Here is a 24,036-nt window from a genome sequence, read left to right as displayed (position 1 = left end):
ATACCTTTCTTGCTCAATTCATCCTCTCCAATTTTAGGGTTTCAATAGATTAGGTAAGATACAATGTATCTATCCCTTATCTTCCTCTTGTCTAGAAACATTGTCTAGAATCCAATTGTATTTGCCAAAAATGTTTTACATAGTGTTATGTGCCACCAGCTCATCATTCTTATATTCTATCTGATTCACAGAATTCAAGATAACAACCATGTCGGCTCAAATCTAGCAAATCTTCAATTTTCAACATAATGTAGCAACTCGACATTATTGATTTACTGATGCTTGGCTTCCTCTGTGTTACTCGGCTCCTGTATTATGCTCGACATCTGATCTTCACTTGGAACCTGATCTTCACTCGGCACTTGATCTTTACTCAACACTTAGAGATCACTTGACACTTGAAGGTCACTTGGCACATTCTAAAGGTGAACTTTTTCAGCTTCAATTGAGAATTTGCTCAGCACTAACTAGCTTGCTCGACACTTTCTTATGAACTTAATTAGGCTTTACAAATGACTTTGCTAAACTTTACATCTTTGATGTGTTTTAGTGTGTCCATCCTCTATGTCTTAGAGTATGTCATCAATACGCTATTTCGTCAATGGCTTAGCTAATCCTTATACTTCATTACAACATCATAACTTCAACCTTTGTCTAGGTACTCTAGTTACATCTTATTGATTGCCACCTCCTTGTCAATTAACCAACTTATAGTATTTGGATCACTAAAGCAATTGTCATTCTTGAAAGTAGCAAGTTTGACATCAATGACAAAAAAATGATTGAAAAAATTCTTTACCAGTTCCATTACTCTTCATTCATGAGCTTTTCAATCATTTCCAACAATATGTTTACTAGGGAAACCCTTGATTAGAGGGAAAACCCTTGTGGGAATGATGCCCACAAGATGATGTACTAATATAAATGTTCCTTATTAGAGGATAGACCCTGTTGGGAGTCTATTAAAATATTTAGTACAATAAGTCCCTATTATGAGACTTTGAATCCCTATTAGAAGATTCCAACCCTATTAAGAGTTGTAGTATAATGTATGCAAGAAGACACCACTACCCAAACATGCAATTTCAACTACAAGAAGAGCTCACTACTCAAAAAAGTAATTACTAATATCTTCTTCTTTCCTCCATACTTTTCTCTGTCCTATCAAATAGACCAATCATTGTTAGACCTTGTAGACTAGGTCATGAACCTCAGATCCAAATACCCAACCTCAGATCACTTAGAAAAACCTCAGTAATGAAGTTTCCTTCAGTTCTACTCTACTCTACTCAACTTAACATTTTGTATTACTCTGCTTCTTTCCAAAAATTTCCAAGTCACGTATATCCATATTATGACAAAGGAAAATATCCTTCCTTTATATTAAGCCCATAAAACAATTCTTGAGTTGGTTGTTCGTCCTTCTCATCTAATTATTATGGGACCTCATTAAGAACATGTTACACATAGCGATAACATAAATATTTCACCTTGCAACTTGAATAAATTTTTGTATACTGAATATTATGATGACTGAGCCTAGCCACATCATCACAAACATGTCTTCTTCATGTCCTCAACCTCAATCATCAAGATATCAACTCTACTAAGAGATATAACTAGTTTACTAGAACATGCATCTATAAACTCTATCTGAGAACAAATATCACCAAAAATTACATAACTTCTTCATGATTTTTATTTTCTACTTCCAATGTTAACTATGTATACTAGATATTTATAATTACCTCTCATAACTTTGGGTGGTTATTATGCTCAACTAGCTATTTGTATTGCCTTAATAGTTCCATTATTCTTCTGTCAGATACCACAGAAGAAATCAAACATGCTATGTTGACATCAATGACAAACTAAATCATGAATGTAACATATCATCATCAAACCAATCTTCCAAAAATCTCTCCCTTTGGCATTGATGGCAACATAGATGAAAACCCATCTAGTTCCAAGAATACCAACAAAAGACAAACAGTCTTCAAATCTTCATCTTTCATACTCCCCCATTGATATACCTCAATGTGATCTATACCAAATTGTTATTTCAAATTCATGCCACATTCTCTCATACTCATGCAAAACATCTTCTTAGCATAATTTTTTCCTACAATACCTCTCCCCCATAGTATAATGCCAAACTCTCCCATAGTACGATGTTTTCCATGCTAAACTCTCCACCATTGACATCAATGTCAAAGGTTTCTACAACCAACATCTTTGCATCAAACTCTACAACAAATGGTACTTAGCTCAAGTGTCAAAAGAAACTATTCAATAACATCAACAACATCAATAAGAGTCTTGAGTGACTCTGTCCATCATAAATACTCCCCTATATAGGAAGCATCAACATGCAGTCTAGAAAAACAATGGTGCCCTATTATCCTAGACTGATGCAATCTTTCATCTTCTTACTCTAATTTAGGAAGGGGCATAACCCCATGCATACCTCTTAAATACTTCAAAGCCTCTTTGGGAAGAGGCTTAGTGAATATATCTACAATCTACTCTTTTTTGCTCATAAACTCCAATATGATTTCCTTTTCTGCAACTTTTTTTCTCAATATATGATACTTAATAATAATGTTCTTTGTCTTTAAGTGTAGTAATAGGTTCTTAGACATATTTACCATGCTTGTGTTGTCACAATGTATAACAATAGGTTCACTGATTTCTATCCTTCAACATTTGCTTCATCCAAATTACTTGATTACAATTATTTGTCACAACAACATACTATGCTTCTGTTGTACTTTAAGATTTACAATCCTACTTCTTACTTAACCATGAAACCAATCTTCCTTCAAGAAAGAAATCTCATCCACTGGTGCTCTTTTTGTCATCCATACTGCCTGCCCAATCTGCATCAATATAAGCACTTGAAGTAAAATCATTAGATCTATCATACCATAATCCAAATTCTAAAGTTCCTTTCAAATATCTGAATATTCTTTTCACTACTACATAATGTGCTTCTATGGGATCAACGTAGAATCTTGCAACAATTCCAACTTCATTTTTTATATCTGGCCTTTTGTGAGTTAGATATTGCAAACCTCCGATCATAGATCTATACTTCTTCTACTCAATAGTAGGTGTATCATCCTTTGTAGATAACTTGTGTCCAATCACCATAGGTGTTCCAACAAGTCTACATGTTTCCAAATCAAACCTTTTCAATAAATCCTTCAAGTACTTAGTCTGAGAAATAAAGATTCCTTCATTATTTTGTACTATCTGCAATCCTAAGAAATATTTCATCTCTCCTATCATACTCATTTCAAATTATTTCTTCATTTCTTCAAAAAAGTCTTACTTTCTTCATCATTTCCTTCTAATATGATATCATCAACAAATATTACCAAAATCATCAAATAATCATTAGCTTCTTTCCAATATAGATTGCTATTTTCCATAACTTTGTTATATCTGAGCTTTGTTAGATGCTTATCCAACCTTGCATACTAGCTTCTGTGTTCTTTCTTCAATCCATACAATACTTTCCTTAGTCTACATACTATGTCCTTGTCATCAGTCAAAGGACATCATTTAGGCTGCTCAATGTATACCTTTTCTTCAAATTCTCCATTCAAAAATGCTAACTTAACATCCATCTAATATAATTTGAATTTATTTGGTGCTATATAGGCTAAGAATAATATTACTACTTCTATTCTAGCCACTGGAACATAAGTCTCCTCATAATCTATTCCTTCTTACTGTGAATAACCTTTACATACCAATCTTACTTTGTTTCTTACAACTTCTCCTTGCTCATTCATCTTGTTCCTAAATACCCATTTGGTTCGTATCATATTCTTATCTACTGGTATAGGGACTAATTCCCATGTTTCATTCTTTACTATCTGATCCAATTCTTATTTCATGGCTTGTTTCCAATAATCATCTTTACATGCTTCATCTACATTCTTCAGTTCAACTTGAGATATCAAGCATAGTTCTTCATTAACTCTACTTCTTGCCATCACACCTTTGTCTTTTCTTCTAATGATCTATTTAGATGGGTGATTCTTTATCATGTTCTTTCTTGAATTAGGAGTTGTTATCTCAACTCTTGGTTATGTTGGGACTCAAAATTGAAGCCCTAATTTTGAGAACCATTGAAAAAATCAAGCCCTATAAGCGCTTTTTGACGCATGTGTACCTAGTTGTCCTTTTGAGGCTTAAGAGGTGTTTAATGTTTCTAACACCTTGGATTCAATACATCTATGTATCCCATGATGATAAATTTACATTACAAGTCATTTGGTGAAGTTCTATTTTGAGCAATGTCCAAATCTGCATTTTTGCCCGTGTTAAACAGTGATAGGAGGCCTAGCTTGCAATTGAATATCTTGCACCTAGTAATGTTTCATGACTCACTACTTTGGGAGTGTTTAGTTTCCATACCAGAGAACCTATCTTTCATATTTCAAGTCATTTTGATATGTTTTGTCTAGGTTTTGAATCCCTCAAAGTTAGTCATTTATTATTGTCATGTTGATGCAAATTGCTCAAAATTCTGGGAGGCCCTATTTGACTTGTTATAAATTTGACCCCATTGACCAAAATAAGAAAATTCCTTTTGCATTGAATTCTAGAGGTCAAATAATTTCTATGTTTGAATTTTGAGCTTATGAAAAATTTGTTTGATCAGTTTTTGAATGCGATTCCAAATGCAATTTGTAACTTTTTACTGGTGTCAAAAAAGTGCAGAGTTGTTGGTACCCCTGTTTATGATGTCATATCTCTAAATCCATGATAGGTGAGATCAAATGGATTGTACCATTCAATTCTACTCTAAAAATTCTTTAGGTATGCCAATTTTCAAATCTTGATGAATCTATTTGCCCACTTTCCTAGGTCCATTCCATTTGTAAAAACTAGTTTTTTGCCATTGTTCCCAACTTTGCAATTATAAATAGCCCACTTTGACCATCTGCCAAATTTTCCCAGTTATTCATCATGAGCCCTAATCAAAGATTCATATTGTCCTTGTGATAGTGAACCAATGCCCTAGTTTTAGTTTCCCCAAGTGTCAATTTATGTTGCTTGCAAAGCCAAAATAGAACGTGATTTGTTGTTTTCTAACATGTTTTCTTGCAGGCGGTTCTGAGAGGGCAACTTTGACAATCAATATTTTTTGATTCAGAATTTTTCATGAGATGAGATTTGATAGGGTGCAAGAATGTGGAACAAAGAATCAGTATGTTTTATTTTAGAGCCTAGTCAGTTGTTTAGATTAGTTTTTAAAGCCAGTCAAAGGACCTCTAGGCATGAAACTGATAGTTTGAGGTAAAAGAGTTAAAATGAGTTTTACCTAATTTTTCAATGATCAAACTTGGTTCTAATCATAATGATGAGTTCCATGGATTGGTTTGAAGATTCAAGTGTTTGGAAAAAAAAAAATTAGATGGACCCACTTTGGGGCCCGACTAATTCCATTAGATCTATAAGACATGATGAGTTTTTTGATATGGATAAATGAGATTATAATGAATTTGATTTATTAAAATGTCATAATGCAAAGGTGAGAAATGGTAGCAGTGTTGAGTACAAGAAAGGTTGCACTGAAAATGGGTGATCATGTACATAAAATGCATTGAAGGTTGAAAATCCATAGGAGATTTTCCAAATTGGGGCTGAGTTTTATCAATGTATGAAAGATTTCTAATATACCAAACAACAAACTTATTAAGCTTCCCACCCCTGAGAAATTTTTTTTAACCATTGATGCATTTGAGATGTGAGAAGCTTATTTAGATGTATTATCATATAAATTGTACCATTGAAAATTAGGAGTATAAATTGTACCCCTAAGACTTATTTAGACTTATTATCATCTAAATTGTATCAAATGCATAACACCCATAGATGATGAAATAGGAGACATATCCAATGATCACATGGCAATAGATAAAGCCTTTTGAGATAACATTATACCTATATTAAGAGACACATTAGGAACAATGTCAATAAAGGTCAATCTTGACATTTCCTCTAAGGTTGACAAGCTAATAAGACTGAGAGTGTCATTACAAAGTATGAGCCAAGGTGATGGTAGACAAAAGGTGTATTATGGAGTCCTATTGTTATTTTCCACAAAGTGTGCATTATCTTCATTTGTCTAGGAATATTAGAACAATAAAGAATTAGGGTCTAAGGATCTACAAATTTTCTTGAGAGTTTATTCTTTCAAACTCTACACAGACCAAATTTTTTGGACTGTAGGAAGATTGTTATTATTTTAGAGTTGATGTCATCTGACAGATCCACAATAGGGATAGGAATAGGAAGAGCCAAAGAATGAAATATACAAATTGTTATAGATGCTCCACTATCCAAGTTTAAAGAAATTAGGAGTCAATGTTTAGGAAGGGAGCAGATGTGAGAAATGGATTGAATGAATTGCTAGCTAATAAGATAGCATAACCATTGAAATTTGATTCTTTTCTGATTCAATGTGGATCAATGTCTAAATTTTAAGGTTGGTGAATGTTTTCTTATTCCCAATCAGAGCCAAAGAGGACAAAAAGTGGCATAGTGGAAGGAGGGGCAACACACGCAAAGGCATGATGGATGAACTATAGATAGTCATCAGGTGCAAAGCCATTTCTATTTCCACTGGTCATTTCCATTCCCATGGCTGCAGCAAACAAAAAAATCACTCCTATAGTGAGATGAGAGGATCCAAATAAATGAGGATACCTCTAATTATGGTAAGCAATCAAGAAAGCAAAGGGAAGGAACCAAGAAGAAGTAGGTGGGTCAGCCATTTTTTGTCGCTTGCCAATTGATTGCTTTTGACATTAACAAGAAATCACCATTTTGAATTTGGGATTGTGGACATCGAGATCAGTCCAGTTTCTTTGAATGGAGCATCAAACATGTCTCCACCATAAAAGGTAATAAAATATTATTAAAACCATCAAGTAAATTTATTCGGCATGACTGACTACCAAATTCCAACTCAATTTCTAAAATTCAAATATTTTTCAAGTAACATCACCACTGTCAGTGCCCTGTAGTATTGAAATTGAACATGCTCTAGTTTGTGTGAGAGCGGGCTTAAGCAATATCAGATTTCTTTTGCATGTAGATTCAAATTCTATAGTAATTTTTCCCTTTGCTTATGGAGATAGAGAATATAGCTATGCAAAATACCCTTCAGTTCAATTACATGGTATTGAAGCCATGAAAACATTTCTAGAGTGCACAATTTCTTACCATATGAGACTGATGAAAAATGTGAGTGGTACATTTTGGATAGTAGATTTGCAAGTTGGTTATCTATTTTTGAAGTGAGTGTCCATGCTGAAGAAGGAAAGACCAGATGGCAAACCATGCAGGAGATAGTTTAAGGGATTTATCCCACATTGAGCAAGCTGGGAGAAATTTAAATGTTTAAATACTATTCCCTACAATAGACTTAGTGTCTTGAAAGACATGGGCTTTTGTAACTTGTAAAGCGATGCATGGTGGGCCTATGACTAGCTAGATCTGACTAGGAGTTAATTTTGACTAAGTGCACTAGCAGAGGAGCTCACCAAAAAAGTTGCCAGATTCCAGTCGCCACCAAAAAATGGGAGGTTTTTTCTGGTAGAGACATGGCGGCCTCCTAGAAAATGTACAAATTGACAAAAGTTGTGGGACTTGCCAGTGGTCAAGGGAACCTACATATGAACTAGTAAGTAATGCATGGCACAGATTCCAATGAGGTAGTGATGATGTAGTTAGATTCCAAATGAACCAGATCATGCCACATTACAGATCTGATGGCAGTTGCTATGTTGCTAAGGTGAATTTTTATAGTAGTTAATCATGGGACATGGTGATTAGCTAGGTGGCAGTGATGTTTCAAACTAAGGTGGACAGTGACTAAGCACCAAATGGCAATGAGGTGGACAAATCAAAAATTGACACTTGGCAGAGGCTTTAGATGTGGCATGCTTCTTGAGATGTTGATATGGCATGATGAAATCATAGAGAAGCTAGCCAAAGAGATGATGCCATGTGGTACCTAAGTGGTAGGAGTTAGATAACTAAGTAGGAATTGATGCAGGAGCATCTTGGGTTTTCTTGCAATCCTACATGTGTGGAGAGATTTTTGGTTAATGGTTATGGAGCTCGCTAAGTACTGATGCTCAACATAATTTGGGAGCTCAGCATGGTCTATGGAGCTTAGCATGGTCTGGGATCTTGGCATGGTCTATGGAGCTCAACATGTTCTTTGGAGCTTGGCATGGTCTTGGAGCTCGGCATGGTGTTTGATTGCTCAACATAGTCTTTGGTTGCTCAACATGGTCTACGAATTTGGTGTCTATTTCATACCATGTAACTAATTTTCTACAATGCGTTAGAGGATAAAACTTTCAAGGATTGAAGAGGACCTAAATTTATACCTATGGTTCAAATCATTAATTCTAACTCCATCAGAGCTAGGAGATATCACAATTTTACTTAGACATCAAATTTTGGGCATTTAATTGTTGTTGTTGGCTGACTTGTGGCATTTAATTTATGTATTTGTATTTAATTTGTGCTCTGCACTAACTTGTGGGTTAGATTAGTATAAGTAGGGGTTGTGGGGAAGTCTTTTAGGGATTATTGATCTGTCATGGAGAAGAGGAGGAGCTTGGATGAGCGAATTTGGAGAAAAGCTAGTAGTTGCGGCTTGGAAAACAAGGAGATTGCTTGGTGGGCTTGTGAGCAGAAGTTGAGATCTTCCTTAGGGGTTTCTACTAGAGTGTGGATCTGGACTAGGTAGGGTTTGGATTGGATCTTGAAGGATCTTGCAAAGCTATTATTATAATTGCTATTGTATTTGGCTGTAACCGAGAAGGCCTTACAACATGACACATTGCATGTAACAATTATTTTATAAATAAAGAGTTGTAATTTGGTATCAGATCTTGCATTATTATTTCTTGATGTTGTGTTTTTGATGCATGGTTTATTAGCTAGGGGCTAGGACATCTCCTTTGGGGATACTCCTACCTTGCACTGCATCAAGAATCTAGCAAATTGAAGTGTGACACGTGTCATAGCTTAGTCAAACATCTTTGACCCAAATGGAATTTGAGAGGGAAAATTCAAAAGGCATGAAAAATTAACTTTTTAATATCTTTCTCAAAAATACATGCAGGAATAGATCTAAATAAAGTTTGATTTAATGTTATCATTCAAAATTTATAAAATATCAAATATATGCAATAATGTTGTTTCAAGGGCCATAATAGGAGCTGATTTTTCAAACTAAGATTTTTGGAGTTCCTAATAGGCTAATATAGTGATATTATATATTGCTCGAACTAAGAGAAGACAAAAAAATTTGATTCTAGAGCTTGTTTTTGCACAAGAGGTCATTGGTTCTAATTATCCAAGGATTTGTCTCAAGTACCCAATTTACAGTTTCATTCAGTTGGGGTAGTTCAGATCTGATTTCTAGTGAAATGATGAACTATAAGGTAGCATGAAGGAGATTATGGATGAGTTTTGTCACTTCTAACTCATTTAAATGGAGGTTTTATCAACATTCTAGATTCATTTTAGATATTTTAGTAGTAGGATGGTTTTCATCATTGAGGAAGAGATATTTGGGGGTTTGGTACAAAATAATGATGAAAACCAGATCAGATTTTATGGGTAGAAAGATGAGAGATGTTCTACAACAACAAATAATAGAGATTCAAGTGGATAGATATCATCTTTAGATCAAATTCAGGATTCCATTCTTCTTCTATATCTTTCTTTCTCTCACCCATTGTAAGGGTTGGCAATTTTCAGTATGAGACCACCTTGTTAGATCCATAACTGTGATTCCACCAAAATTTTCAGCAGATATTTCACTTGAATGAAAAGTAATAGTGAAGATTATATAGATTGTTTTGATTTTTTAGGCATTTCTATGTGTTAATTTCATGCATATGAATGTATAATTTCAAGGAAATAATTACAAATGAGCAAGAATCTCTTTAGTTTCATTCTGATTCTCATCTCCTTCCTCTATTGTCTGCAATGTTTTATGTTTAAGAAAAAATACTTAAACTCATTTGCAATACCTTATTTTGTATGTCTCGATAGGTTTTTTACTGGAACAAAGAGCCAAGTAAATGCTTATTTACCTTGATAGGGTTGTAGGTTTCACTAGGAGGATATTCAGTAAGTAGTGAGAGTTTTTATGAAGATAGATGTCTATTTACAAGGTGAATGGATAGATTGGATACTTGAATATAAGAGTATATCTTAGGTATCCATTTGTATGTTTTGACTTAGCTTGTTCCCAATGGATCATAATGCATTGATCAGCTATAGGATCAACTTGTTCTTACTGTTGCATATTCGGGGTTTCGCTGAAATCAACATCATTAATCAAATCACTAGTACATTTGACCCTATTATTTGACCAATATTGGTCAAAATTTCATCCCAAGTTGGTCAAAATTTGGACCAATGCATTGGTCAAAAACTTTCCAAAGTCTTGGTGCAATTTATACCAGGAATTGGTCAAAAATTTGAGCAATGCTTGGTTGAAAACTACTAAGCATTGGTCAAAAATTTTGACCAATGCTTGGTGGAAAGCTTTCAGGTATTGGTCAAAATTTTGACCAATGTTTGGTCAAAAACTACTAGGTATTGGTTAAAATTTTGACCAATGCTTGGTAGAAAACTTCAAGGAATTGTTTGAAATTTTGACCAATACCTGGTAGTTTTCAACCAAGCATTCGTCAATTTTTTTTTTTGAGGAATTCTATAAAATAGTTCACATACCTTGCCTATGATTTGACATTTTGCATGCATCTTGTACTCTCTCATCCTGATGATGGATTACAGAGAGTGATCTAAAATGATGATGCTAAAAAAATACACAATCAAATCAAAAATGAACTTGCATTACAAATGGAATGTGGAAATCTGATATTGTTAATTTTGTATGCATGTCTACCAAGACAATCACAATTATATATGTTTAAGTTGTGATTGTTGTAGTAGACATGTATGCAAAATTAACAGTATCAGATTTCCACAATCTATTTGTAACGCAAGTTTGTTTTGGATTTGATTGTGTGTGTTTTTTAGCATCATCATTTCAGATCACTCTCTATAATCCATCATCAAGATGACAGAGTGTAGGATGCATGAAAAATGTCAAATCATAGGCAAGGCATGTGAACTATTTTATAGAATGCCTCAAAGAAGCTAAGAATATTGAAATACTTACAAGGGACTATTATGTTGTTCTAAATATTATAGGCTTTTTTATCTTCCAATCATAAGGATATTTATGTTTGTAAGCTTCTTCCATGATAAGACATGAGTGTTCATCTAAGCTCTTGACAATTGCTAGATTTCCATCTCCCAAGACATCCAAACCAACAAGTTGCCTAGTTTCTTCAATAAACTTTCCATTATCATCTATAGGATATAGTAATAGAAGTTTATATTTCATGCTAGTGAAAAAATCTTCTTGGCCATGGCCTGGGGTAGTATGAACCACCCCTATTCTAGATTTTTTCATTATATAATCTCTACCCACAACAATAGGGCATTCACTATTTTCTAAGGAATGTAATAAGTACAATTTTCAAGATCTAAACCACAATATTTTCCCAACACATCAAGCTCAACCCCCCACTTCAATTGTAGAGTACTAACTAAATTTTTTGCAACAACAATATGTTGGTTGCTTTTAAAAATAGGATTTTTAACATCTTCTATAGCAGTATCTACATATGATTTTTTTCTTACCTAGACCACTGCATAAAGAAGCTAACTATTGACTACAACAATAGCATTTCTAGGAATTGTCCATGGGGTTGTAGTCTAGATGGCCAAACCCAAACTAGGTAGAAGTCCTTTGAGAAAATTAGGAGTTGTGACTTTTATGTTAACCACTTTGAAAATAGCTTAAACACTTCATGATAGGTGTCCCTTTGGATACTCCAACTCAGCCTCAACCAAAGCTGTGTCAAATAAGGGCCCTAAAAAAGAATTTGCCCAAACACTTCAATTTGTGCAGCTTCATCCTCTAAAGCAAGTGTTAGATAGGGATTGTCTGGCCCTGCAATATAGTGTTGCAAGAGACTACATGAATGCTTTGAGGCATTTTCTCAAATAGTTCATTTGTTCTATCTATGCTTCCAAAATATGCTCAACTATGAACTAGAGTATTTCTCAGGATAAATTTGGCAGTAATCCCCTTTATTTATAATTTGATGGGTGCCTATACTTTGTTCCAAAATGGCCCATGTATGAGAGCTGCATAGCAAACATGTCTTATGTTAGTAGCCATATGGCAAAGGTTCCTGGTTTCTCTTTTTGTTTTGTTAGAATTTAATTATTAATAAAAACTTATTATCACCGATCTAAACAAAGTATGCAATAAAGTAATTTCTCTTCCTAATCGAATGTATTTCAAAAAACCAGAAAACTAGATTAAATAATATTTCAAAATATACTCATAATAGTGAACTTCTCTGCAAGGAAAATCAAAGTATGAGATCACTATAGGTGAAAGTAAAACAAGAACTCAAAATTCCTTTTGATGATGTTTTTAGATTTTCTAAGGTTGTATATGCTTTTCGTATTATATATAACTAGGCTCTAATATCATGTTAATGAAATAAGATCAAGCATAATAACTTTTGATTTTATCTATGTCCCTTATCACAGTATTCACAACCTTTTCTCTCTTTTTTTTTTGCAGATTTATATATGTATACTGACTATTATAACACTAAGCATATTTTGATCTGATTTTAATGCATATAAAATAGACCTATCTGATGTAAGATCACTACCAATGTAATGTAATCACTTGTAAGTTATGTATTTTCCAAAGGGCAGCAATCTTCTCTTATTAAATATGGTAGTGGAGAGTCATGTCCCATGTGTTGGGATGAAAAATTGCATGCTTCATTTGTTAGTCCCATTTTAAAATTTTGAGAAATTAAGCCTTATAAACGCTTTAAAGTGCATGTGTACTCGGCTATAAGTCTAAGCCCTAAGAGGTGTTTAATGTTTCTAACACCTTTCATTCAACATTTCTAAGTGTTCCATGATGATAATTTTTCATTCTGAACCATTCAGTGAAGTCTCATTTTGAGCAATTGCCAAATCTGCATTTTACCTTAAGTGTCAAATAGCAACAAGAGGTTGTGTTTGCACCTTAATATCTCACACCTAGAATTGTGTCATGACCTGCTGCTTTGAGACAATTTAGCATCTATACCAGAGAACCTATGTTTCAAATTTCAAGTCATTTTGAGTCGTTTCAAACCCTCCAAAGTTGGTAGTTTACTGTTTTCATGCTGATGCACATTGCACATAAATCTGGGAAGCCCTATTTGACATGCTATAACTTTTGACCAATTGACCCAAATGAAGAATTTATTTTTGCATTGTGTTCTAGGGGTTAGACACTTCATATGTTCCAATTTTGAGGTCATGATGAATCCATTTGATCAATTTGCTAACATGATTAAAAATCTAGTTTGCATTGTTTTGTTATGGCTAAGGTATCCAGATTGATCTATACCCCTGTTTGGCACGTTATAACTTTGATCCCATGATTGGTAAGCCTAAATGGATTTTATCATTGTGTTTTGTCCTAGAAATCCTTGAAGTATTCTAGTTCTTAAGTTGTGACGAATCCATTTGCATATTTTCATATGTCCGTACATTTGCCAAAAAATTACTTTTTGACACATTTCTCAGTCAAAATTTCCAAGTGCCTATTTTCAAAAATTCACCAAATGTGCCCTGTGATTCGTCATGAGCCCAAAAAATTGAATTATATTCTCTTCATGGCAAAGAACTTATATCCTAGTTTTCAGAACCCAAGTGATCAATAACTCAGCTTATAATGCCAAACCCAAGCCCAATTTATGTTTTTTAACATTGTTTGCTGTAGGGTAATTGAAGTATGGATGTTCAGCAATTAAAATCTCTTGATTGGAAATTCATCATGAGCTAAAAATTTGCAGTGTGATAGAGTTTTAAAGCCAGGCAATAGGCCTCCAGACGCAAGTTTCACAGTGTTGCGAAAATGATTTAAAATGAGTTTTTAATGGTTAATCAATGGTCAAAATGGATTCCAATCAGCTCGAGATAATCAATGGACCAGTTTGCCATATTAGTGGTTTGGAAACAAATTTTTTTTTTAGCTGGACCCACTTTGGGGCCCAGCTAAATTCATCATATTTGTGATAACTGGACCAGTTGGATCCATGAAGGCACATCTTAGAATGAAATTACCAATTCAAGAATCTCCATTACATTGATTGGATTGAGAAAATTACTCCTATCTTTGTTAGGATGGAAATATACATAGTTTAAAAGCAATGCTTGGACATGCAGTTGATACGGTTAAGAAAACTATGAAAGGATTCTTATAAATGGTTTCATCTTCTTCCTTGAATTATAAAAGAGAAAATATAGCTCCTGCCTATAAGTCAATCTCAAAAAATTGCACAAATTATTGGGGAAAGAATAAGGTTGAGTGAATAAGGAAGAAAAGGGCATTATATTTGTAAAGTGTGCCACTATACTTTCTAGAGAAGAATGAAGCGGAGCCTAGATCTGGGAAGAAGTAGACTCCAGAGGGTGAGAAATCTGATGATAATTTGGATTTGAAAAAATTCCATGGTAGTGTTGAGATTGGGAATAAAAGTCCATGGAATGGTGAAGTCTATGCATCAAGAAGAGCATTTGAAAGGCATTAAAAATTATTCACCAAGCTAAAGATGTAATGTTGACTTTCTAATGACCAAGCTCACGCAAAGAAAAAGTCGTAGAGGCATCAAGACTGTAATGCAAGGTAAATAAGATGAGAGATTGAAGTCAATAGAAATTCACCATTCACATGAGAAGATCGTAGGATTTGTCAAAAGGAGCCTCACGCATCAACAGGGGAAGTTGAATCAACACATGCAAATTAGAGGAAATCATAGCAGGGTTAATAAACCATAACAGATCACACATTATGCAGATCACACATTATGCAAAAGGAAGCCATCACACAAAGAAATAAGCCACTGGTCAATAAAGACATGGCATGGAAAAACAAAATATCAGGCCAATATCAGAGACTAAGCCGCCATGATTAGGAGGAGTTTCCAGCAACAATCTAATGGATACCACATGCAGTAAAAGGCATAACATTGGTACAGAAAAATGTTTGAAGGAGGCGTTGAAAACAAGAACATCATGCCCACATCAAAAGCTCCAAGCCGTCACCCAGAGGAAAAGGACAAGCAGATAGAGGAGCGATAGAAGACATGGGTTTTCTGTGCAAGAAACAAAGACGTCCACTCCTAGTGGCAACATGCCCAAGGTACGGATCCACAGTCCTTTTTTGGTAGAGGCCTATGAATGGAAGAGAAAGTTGTAGACCTAGAGGAGGACGCCATAAACTTCATTCAGTACCAATGAAAGAGAAGACTAATGCCAAGCAAGAGAGCCACAACATGCTCAAAAAATGCAGTCACAAAGATGTCTGTAGAGCAGGCCGCTATTGGAGAAATTATCCACGCATAGGGAGCTAAGGCATAGAAGCATAATCCCACATGCTTCAAGGGTATGGTTCATTTAGTTTTTAAATACTTTTCCTTGCAATAGACTAAATGTCCATTAGATAGCACTTTTGAAAGCACCAATCCTAGTGTGCGGGGCCAATTGGCAGTAAGTTGGAACATGAAGACAGTTGGCAGGGTCACAAAACACAAAGTTTTAAACAAACATGCATGCACGTTGATGTAGACCCGGGCGGAGAGATGTCGACATGTGGCTTGATCTAATGACAAGCGCAAAATTGCAAAATCAACATGCTCGCTAGTTAAATAATGTAGGGAAGCAGATTTTTGCCACGTGGCAGCGGGTTCTTCACATGGTGAAGTGGCATTGCAAAGTAGGCCTAGGCGAGAAGCGACCAGATCGTGACACATGTCATGATCCGACGGTTGGCACTTCCCTACAAAATGGAGTTGTGTGAACGTTAAATAATGTGGGAAAGAAATTTTTTGACACATAGAGCGGGTCCAAATGGTGCTGACATGGCAGATGAACCAGAGGTGGATGAATCAGGAACTGCCACATGGTGCTTGATCAACGAGGGTTTGACCCCAAAATTCAAGGGTGCTAAAAAATAAAGATTTTTTAAGTAAAATGATTTTATGGATGCATGTTTGGTCATTTTAAATCTAAGAGGTATTTTTCTAAAAGTTGGACTTTAGAAAATTTTAAAATTTTTCAAAATTTTTAAAATTCAAAATTGCAAACCCTGAGTGTTCTAGCAGAGGAGTCTCTTTCAAACCAACTATTTAGGGGTTTTTGATAAGAGAAATAGATGATGTTATATATCATCGAAATCGAGAGAAGATGAACTTTTCGATTCTAGAGCTAATTTTTGCACAGAGTGTCATCTATTCCTGCTATAGGAGGTCTTGTATCAGGTTCTTATATTGCAACTGTTTTCAGGTATGAAAGTTTAGAATTGATTTTTAACAAAGTAATGAATTGAATGGGTTAAAGAGACAATGAAAATACAATTGGGGTCACATTCACTCAGTAAAAATTGAAATTTCACTAGTATTTTCATTGAGCAATCAAATATTTTGATGACTCAAAGGTTTCATCATTTCAACGGAGATATTTCTCAAATTAGTTACAGTAATGACAAAGCAAAAAATTAGATCAGAGGGAGATGGAAGAAAGAGGTTGTTTAGTTGCCAAGGGAAGGAATTCTAAAGGGACACATGACAACTGTATAATGAATCCAGGAATTCTTTCTTTGCTATATTTTTCTTTTCTTTCTCTATTGTAGGTTGTTGGTTGGTTTTCTATTTCCAGTTCTTGGAGCTCTACTTAGGATGTGAAAACCACACACCTAGCACATCTTGTATGAACAACATATGGATTTCATAAATAGTTCTGATACAGTAGTGTGATCTTGTATCTTGTTTTATGCATTCCTAATGTACTCATTTCAAGGAGATAAATACAATGTGCAGAAGGTTTTGAATTTCATTAGAATTCTATCTCCTTTCTTGTTGAATTTGTAATTTTATATGTTCAAGAACAAAGAGCTTGAACCTATTTACAATTGCCTAGTTGTATGTTTGAAGTTTGCTTTCCTTTGACTTAAGGAGTCATATAATTGCTTGTGGTTTCAGAAAAGGTTGTAGATTCATTAAGAAGGATGTGTGAAAGTATGGGGTTATAGTGGATATTGTTGTCTAATTCATAAGGTGAACAAACCAAACATGAATGTCTCAACATATGCCATATGTTGATTGATGTTCAAGGATGTGTAATTATAGAGTATAGGATTGCCCTAATGGATAAGGCATTGTTCATTTGTAGGATCATTAAGTTTTTACTGCATATTGGACATGTTGTCTTTTCTCAATATAAATCAATCATTTTCCCTTCATGTTGAAGTGGACATAAAAGTTTAAACCCTCACTCAGTTTATGAATAATATAGGTTTGCACCTAGCTATTGTAGAATATGTGTTTTTCATAAGCCACTAGGAGATATAAGAGGTTTTCATTTGCTTAATTGATTCAAGGATATGTTTTTGCACTGGTATGGTATCAATTGAATCTCAGGTCTACCCACCTAGGTCTAGCAGAGCCTGAAGTAGAAGAAGGGTCATGCCTTATAGTTGGCCCTGTGTCTAAAATGATATGTTGATAATGGGAGTTAGCTGCCCTTAGATGTGTCATATTCTCATGGGGATAATTGAAAACCCTCCAGCATTTTCAAACACCAACACCATGTAGGGGCATGACTCTATGTGGCTTAAACCACATAGGGTCATGTCCCTATATGGGCCATTCCTTATCATTAATAGATGTCGCTGCAAATTATAATCCCAGCCTTAAAAGACCATGATCTTCATTTAATTTTAATCGATATTTAATAGAACCAATTCCTTTTGGAATATAATTGGTTTTGTTTGATAATAATGACCACAATTATTGTTATTTACCTTGACAAGAATCATTAGATTATTATTAATTGAACACTATATGTGTGTGTGTGTGTGTGTGTGTGTGTTTGTGTATAAGGATAATAAAGAACAACTTGGTAATCATGATAATTGATCAACACACTTTATGATCAAATCAATCTGACTAAAGCTATAAGATTAATAGAACCCGCATCTAAACCCGAATCCAAACTAGCACCTTAGAATATTTTCAAACTATATATATATATATATATATATATATATATATATATATATATATATATATATATATATATATATATATATATATATATATATATATATATATATATATATATATATATATATATAGAACATTTAATTGACTGTGAAATCAAATTCTATCCTGAATCCAAGAGTCAATTTTTGTTTGAAAGTCCTTTCAATTTTTTTGGATGAAAATATCAAACTCCATTCGAACTTTGTTGATGGTATCGACCATGTTTCTATTGAAATATAAACCTTACATTTGTCTCTTTTATGTTGGACCTATATGCTATGCGATGAGATGTTCTTTTATTGTATTTTACAAGAACCAAAATGACTTGTCATTTTTCTTCCTATCTAATTTATTATTAGATGCTGCAACTATACTTATAAATGGAAATAGATATGGCTCTCCATATAAAAATTGATATCCAAGATTCTCCTAGAAAATACTATTTTGTTTAGGACCTCGATGGTTTTAAAAGCTTGAACCTATTTTGTTTAGAACCTAAATGTTTTTAAAAAGCTTGAACCTTATCTCATGTATACTATATAAGGAGTTTAGATAGGTTGATCTTCTTTATCGAAGATGTTTGACAAACTGAACTTAGCTATCTTGCTGAGAGCTTCTTAAAATTGTCATAGAAAAGTTTTTATCACTTTGTGTCTTTTGCAATTTAACCAGTAACATATGATGTGTGTTTAGCATTTTACTAATATTGTTGAAGGTAAAATGGATTCTCTTTGATATTACTATATGTGTTGTGTAGGAATTTCCTATGTTGTCCATCTATATGGTAGCAAGAATCATCAAGCCCCAAAAAAGTGATTTAAATATAGCTTGAAAAGATTAATGAATTTATGCTATAAGGCATTAGTGGACTGAGTCACTTTTTCGCTTGTATGGTTCTAATTTAGCCTAGTAGTATTCTACTATAACTGCATCTATTTTTGGGTCCCATTGTCCTACTTCAGCTACTCATGGACACTAACATCATTACTTATTTTTCTCTATCTCACAGTGAAATATAGTCACACCTTGTGGAACACAATTCACAACTGAACATCACATTGTTATTGGAAAATGATACACCTTCCCTAGGCAGCCAATTATATAGGTACAATCTAGTTGATCATCAAAATCACTCTATTATGAGTTCTAAGGAGTGTGTCAACATGGAATTTTCTATTTTTGAAAATAGTTTAGCACTTTTGTGATGTCAGCACTGAAATGAAGTAATCTTAGTTTTGGGATTGGCTAAGTTGCAAACAACTTATCCTTTTCATATATGTAAAATATACACTAAGAAAAATTTCAATTAGGTAAAACACATATTTGACAAAGAGAAAGCACCTCTTCATGCTTCTTCCTTGTGAAAACATGTAATGTAGTGTTACCCTTTTTGTCTGGCATCATAACTATAGTTGGATCAACCTTAAGGAGTACCTTCACTACTTCCAAGCAGTTTGCACCACTGGCTGCCATGTGCAATCTTATCTGCCCTTTCCTATCTTCTCTTCAAACCATATGTCGATCCTTTTCCAGAAGAGCTATAACTATCTCTGTATAACCACTTCTTGTAGCAAAATGTAGTGCATTCTTGCCATTGCTCCTAGCAATTTCAATCAACTGGTAGTCTTTTGCAAGAAGCTCATTAACAACCTTAGCATGGCCATTGATTCCAGAAAAAATAAGAGGTTTAGCATTTGATAAATAAAAAGTTTTTCTCAGTCTCAATTGGAGGTTTAGAAGCTCTTTCACAATACCTAAGCATCATGTATTGAAAATTACATATCAGTCATATTAGAAACAAATGCAACATTCAAAGATAAAAAAAACTCATTCACCTGATTTTAAAAATTAGTATAAAGATGTGAAAAATAGGATAATAGTATATAGCTCCTCATGGTGTGCAACAAATATACATTCACTCTGAAGATATGACTATTCATTTAAATGATTGCACACTACAATTTTAGGCATATCCAATTTGAGGAGGAAGACAATTTTTTAGAAACTTGGAAAAAGGAGAGTTTATTGGATTTTTTAAATGTAGAAGAGCAGAGGGAAGGCCATACATGAAAACATACTCATCCACAACCAAATAACCAGTATGCGAGTAGGAGGGTCACTTCCAAACTTGACATGAGAGAATTGTTTAACAATTGCGAGGGGACAATTTGAGTATTAAAACTCCTACCTTTCCTCTACAAGGTAACCATAATTGAAGCCTGTAATGGAGAGGCAAGTTTATCTCAAACTAGAAGCGGATTTTACTATGGTATATTATTTTTGTGAGAAATATAAATTAAAATCAATACTCACAACCCTAAACCTAAAAATTTTGCTTGGCACTTAAAAAATGCTCAGCACATGAAGGTCCCGAGTGCCAGTTTTTTCTCAGCACTTGCTCGGCATTTGAAGGTGCCGAGTGATAGATTTCTCGGCACTTGATGGTGCCAAGTGACAAGATGCTTGGCACTTGAAGAAGAATGCAATAGGTGTTGAGTTATCTCGGCACACAAAGTAAAAGCTCAGCAATAAAATTATAAATTAGAAAAAATCTAATGTGAATGCTTTCACCACTAAAACCAGAGAGCCAAAGCTTTATGCTTCAAAGAAAAACTTGTCAAATACAACATTCAAGGGAAGAGTAATGGATTCAAGTATGCTTTCTTGCTTTACTATTCAACTTGATTAAACCATTACAAAATATGAGAGCATTTGGCTTCAACCAAAAAACCCTAAAATAACCCTAAACTGATAATACTTTAGACTTCAATAAAAATTTAAACTTATAGCTCTAATGGCTGCATACAATGGTGCCTGGAGCAATCACTACTTCAACAGGACAAAACATGATGACAAATAACTCACAGAATGAACAGAGGTGTCATGTGCAACTAGGGACACTGAACATACTTCCTTCTGCCTTTGCAGCAAGTGGATCTGTTGACCACTTTCTTCTTCTTCCTTTGCTCTACTCTGCAACTTTTGAGCTCTTCCTCTTACTTCTCTCTCTGTCTGGTCAAATGGAATAGAACATTCCTTTTGTCTTCTGACCTAAAATGTTTTTCCCTCTCATTTCCAAATTTGAAAATCTTAGCTACCCGTATAAATTTTTTTGGCTATTCTATTGGTCCTCAAGTGGTAGGTGAGCATTTGGCTCTATGGGTAAACATTAACTGCTGCATTAAATATTCCAACACTCCCCCTTTGTCCCGAGCCAAACAAACAAGGATCACTGCTAATCCAAATCAACTACACCAAGACTCTCTCTTAGGTGTACAAAAGTTCCAATGCCTAATGGCTTTGTGAAAATGTCTGCTAGTTGTTGCTCAAACTTACAAAAATTCATTTTGATATCCCCATTCTCCACTAGCTCTTTGATGAAGTGATATCTGATCTCTATGTGTTTGCTTCTCCCATGGAAGATTGGATTCTTAGATAATGCAATTGATGAGATGTTGTCACAATAAATTGTGGTTCCATCCTCTTGCCTTTCATTCAAATATATCAAGATCCTCCTTAGCCAAATTTCTTGACATTCTATTGCATTTGCTACTATATATTCAACCTCTATTGTAGATTGAGCAACAATAGGTTTCTTCTTGGATGCCCATGAAATTGCACCCGATCCCATATGAAACATGTATCTGGAAGTGCTCTTCCTATCATCTATACTTCCAACCCAAATACTATTAGTATAACCTATCAACTTAAATTCATTTGATGCAGTATACAAAATTCCAAATCCCTTGGTACTTTTCACATACTTTAGGATCCTCTTTCTTGCTTGCCAATGGGAATCCTTTGGTGTTTCCATAAATCTGGAAATCAAACTTACTGCATGCATTAGGTCTGGCTGAGTTGCAGTTAAGTACATTAGACTTCCAACCATACTCTTGTATAATGTTGGATCCACTCTCTTCCTAGAGTTGTCCTTGCTAAACTTCAAACCTACTGCTATTGGTGTGGGGGCTACCTTACTATTCTACATTTTAAATCTCTCCAAGATCTGCCCTGCATATTTTTCTTGAGAGATGAAGATGCCATCATGCATTTTTTTTACTTATATGCCTAGAAAATATTTCAAGAGACCTAGGTCTATCATTTCAAATTCACTTTTCATGGCCTCTTTAAACTCACCAATTAGAGCATTATCATTTCCAATAAAAATTAAGTCATCTACATATAAGACAACAATCAATACATTACCATCTATTTCCTTGATGTAAAGAGTGGGCTCACCATTGCTTTTACTAAAGCCATTTCTCATCAAATATGAGTCAATCCTACTATACCATGCCCTTGGAGCTTGCTTGATCCCATAGAGAGCTCTCTTCAATATATATACTTTGTTCTCTTCACCTGCAACTTCATAACTAGGTGGCTACTCCACATATACTTCTTCTTTCAATACACCATTTAGGAAGGTAGACTTCACATCCATTTGAAATACTTTCCATTTGTCCTGAGCTACAATTTCTATGACAGCATGCATGGTTTTCATTCTTGCAACCAGGGCATAGGTCTCATCATAATCTCTGCCATACTATTGTTTGTAGTCCTTGACTACCAGCCTTTCCTTATGCCTATCAATCTTACCTTCAACATTGCATTTGGTCTTATAGACCCATTTCACTCCAATCACTTGCTTCTTGGGAGGCAATTTAGTTAGCTCCCATGTCTCATTCCTTTCTATAGCATCTATCTCCTCATCCATGGCTTTACACCATTTCTTCTCTTTGATTGCTTCTTCAAAATATACTAGATCACTATGAGAAAATAATGCAAAATTAACACTCTCATCATAATGTTCATACCTTTCATCTTGGTATAACTCCCTAAGACTCTTAGTCTTTCTTGGTAATAGGGAGGAAAGTGTGGGATTAGAATCTTCACTACTACTGCATTGCCGACTAGCTCGGTCTTCACTGGTACTCGGTACTGACACTTGATCATGCCTAGAGGAGCTCAACAATGACTGAACCTACTTTTCTTTTCTTCTATCTGATCCTTCTTCTTATTGTTCATCAGCATCTTCTTCACTCATAATTGGCACTTTACTTGTTCATCAGCATCTTCTTCTTAGTGCTTAGTGACTCATCAGTTGGGCCATCCCAAGACTGATTTTCAAGAAATTCCACATCTCTTGAAAGAGTTATCTTGCTATTCAATGGGTCATACAATCTGTATGCCTTTGATTCTAAGTTGTACCCTATGAAGATGCACTTCACACCTTTGTCATCCAATTTTTTCCTTTTCTCTTTAGGCACATGTTCATATGCAATACATCCAAACACCCATAGGTGTTCAACTGTCCATATTCCTCGTGACCATGCTTCCATTGAAATTCTATCACAAACTACCTTTGTAGGACACCTATTAATTAGGTAAACTGTTTTTGCTATAGCCTCTCCCCAAAATTCAGTTGGGAGACCTTTCTCTTTCATCATGCTCCTTGCCATTTCAACAATGGCCTTGTTCTTTCTTTCAGCCACTCCATTCTGCTCTGGTGTGTAGCTGGCTATGAGCTCTTTCTTAATGCCATGTTTCCTACAAAAATTTCCAAAAGAATTGGAGGTATACTCCCCTCCTCTATCTGATCTTAGGACCTTGATATAATGTCCAGATTCTTTTTCATCTTGGGCTTTAAATTCTACAAATTTATCAAATGCTTCAGATTTATTCTTTAAGAAATACACCGATGTCCTACAACTGAAATCATCAATAAATGTCATGAAATAAGTACTCCCCCCAATGGAAGTAACTTGCATGGGACCGACTAGGTCAG

The sequence above is a fragment of the Cupressus sempervirens genome, chromosome 3, assembly GCF_028749045.1.
Source record: "Cupressus sempervirens isolate cs-2001-9-10 chromosome 3, ASM2874904v1, whole genome shotgun sequence".
Lineage (NCBI taxonomy): Eukaryota > Viridiplantae > Streptophyta > Pinopsida > Cupressales > Cupressaceae > Cupressus > Cupressus sempervirens.
The sequence above is the reverse complement of the archived record's forward strand: the minus strand, read 5'-3'. Positions refer to the sequence as shown.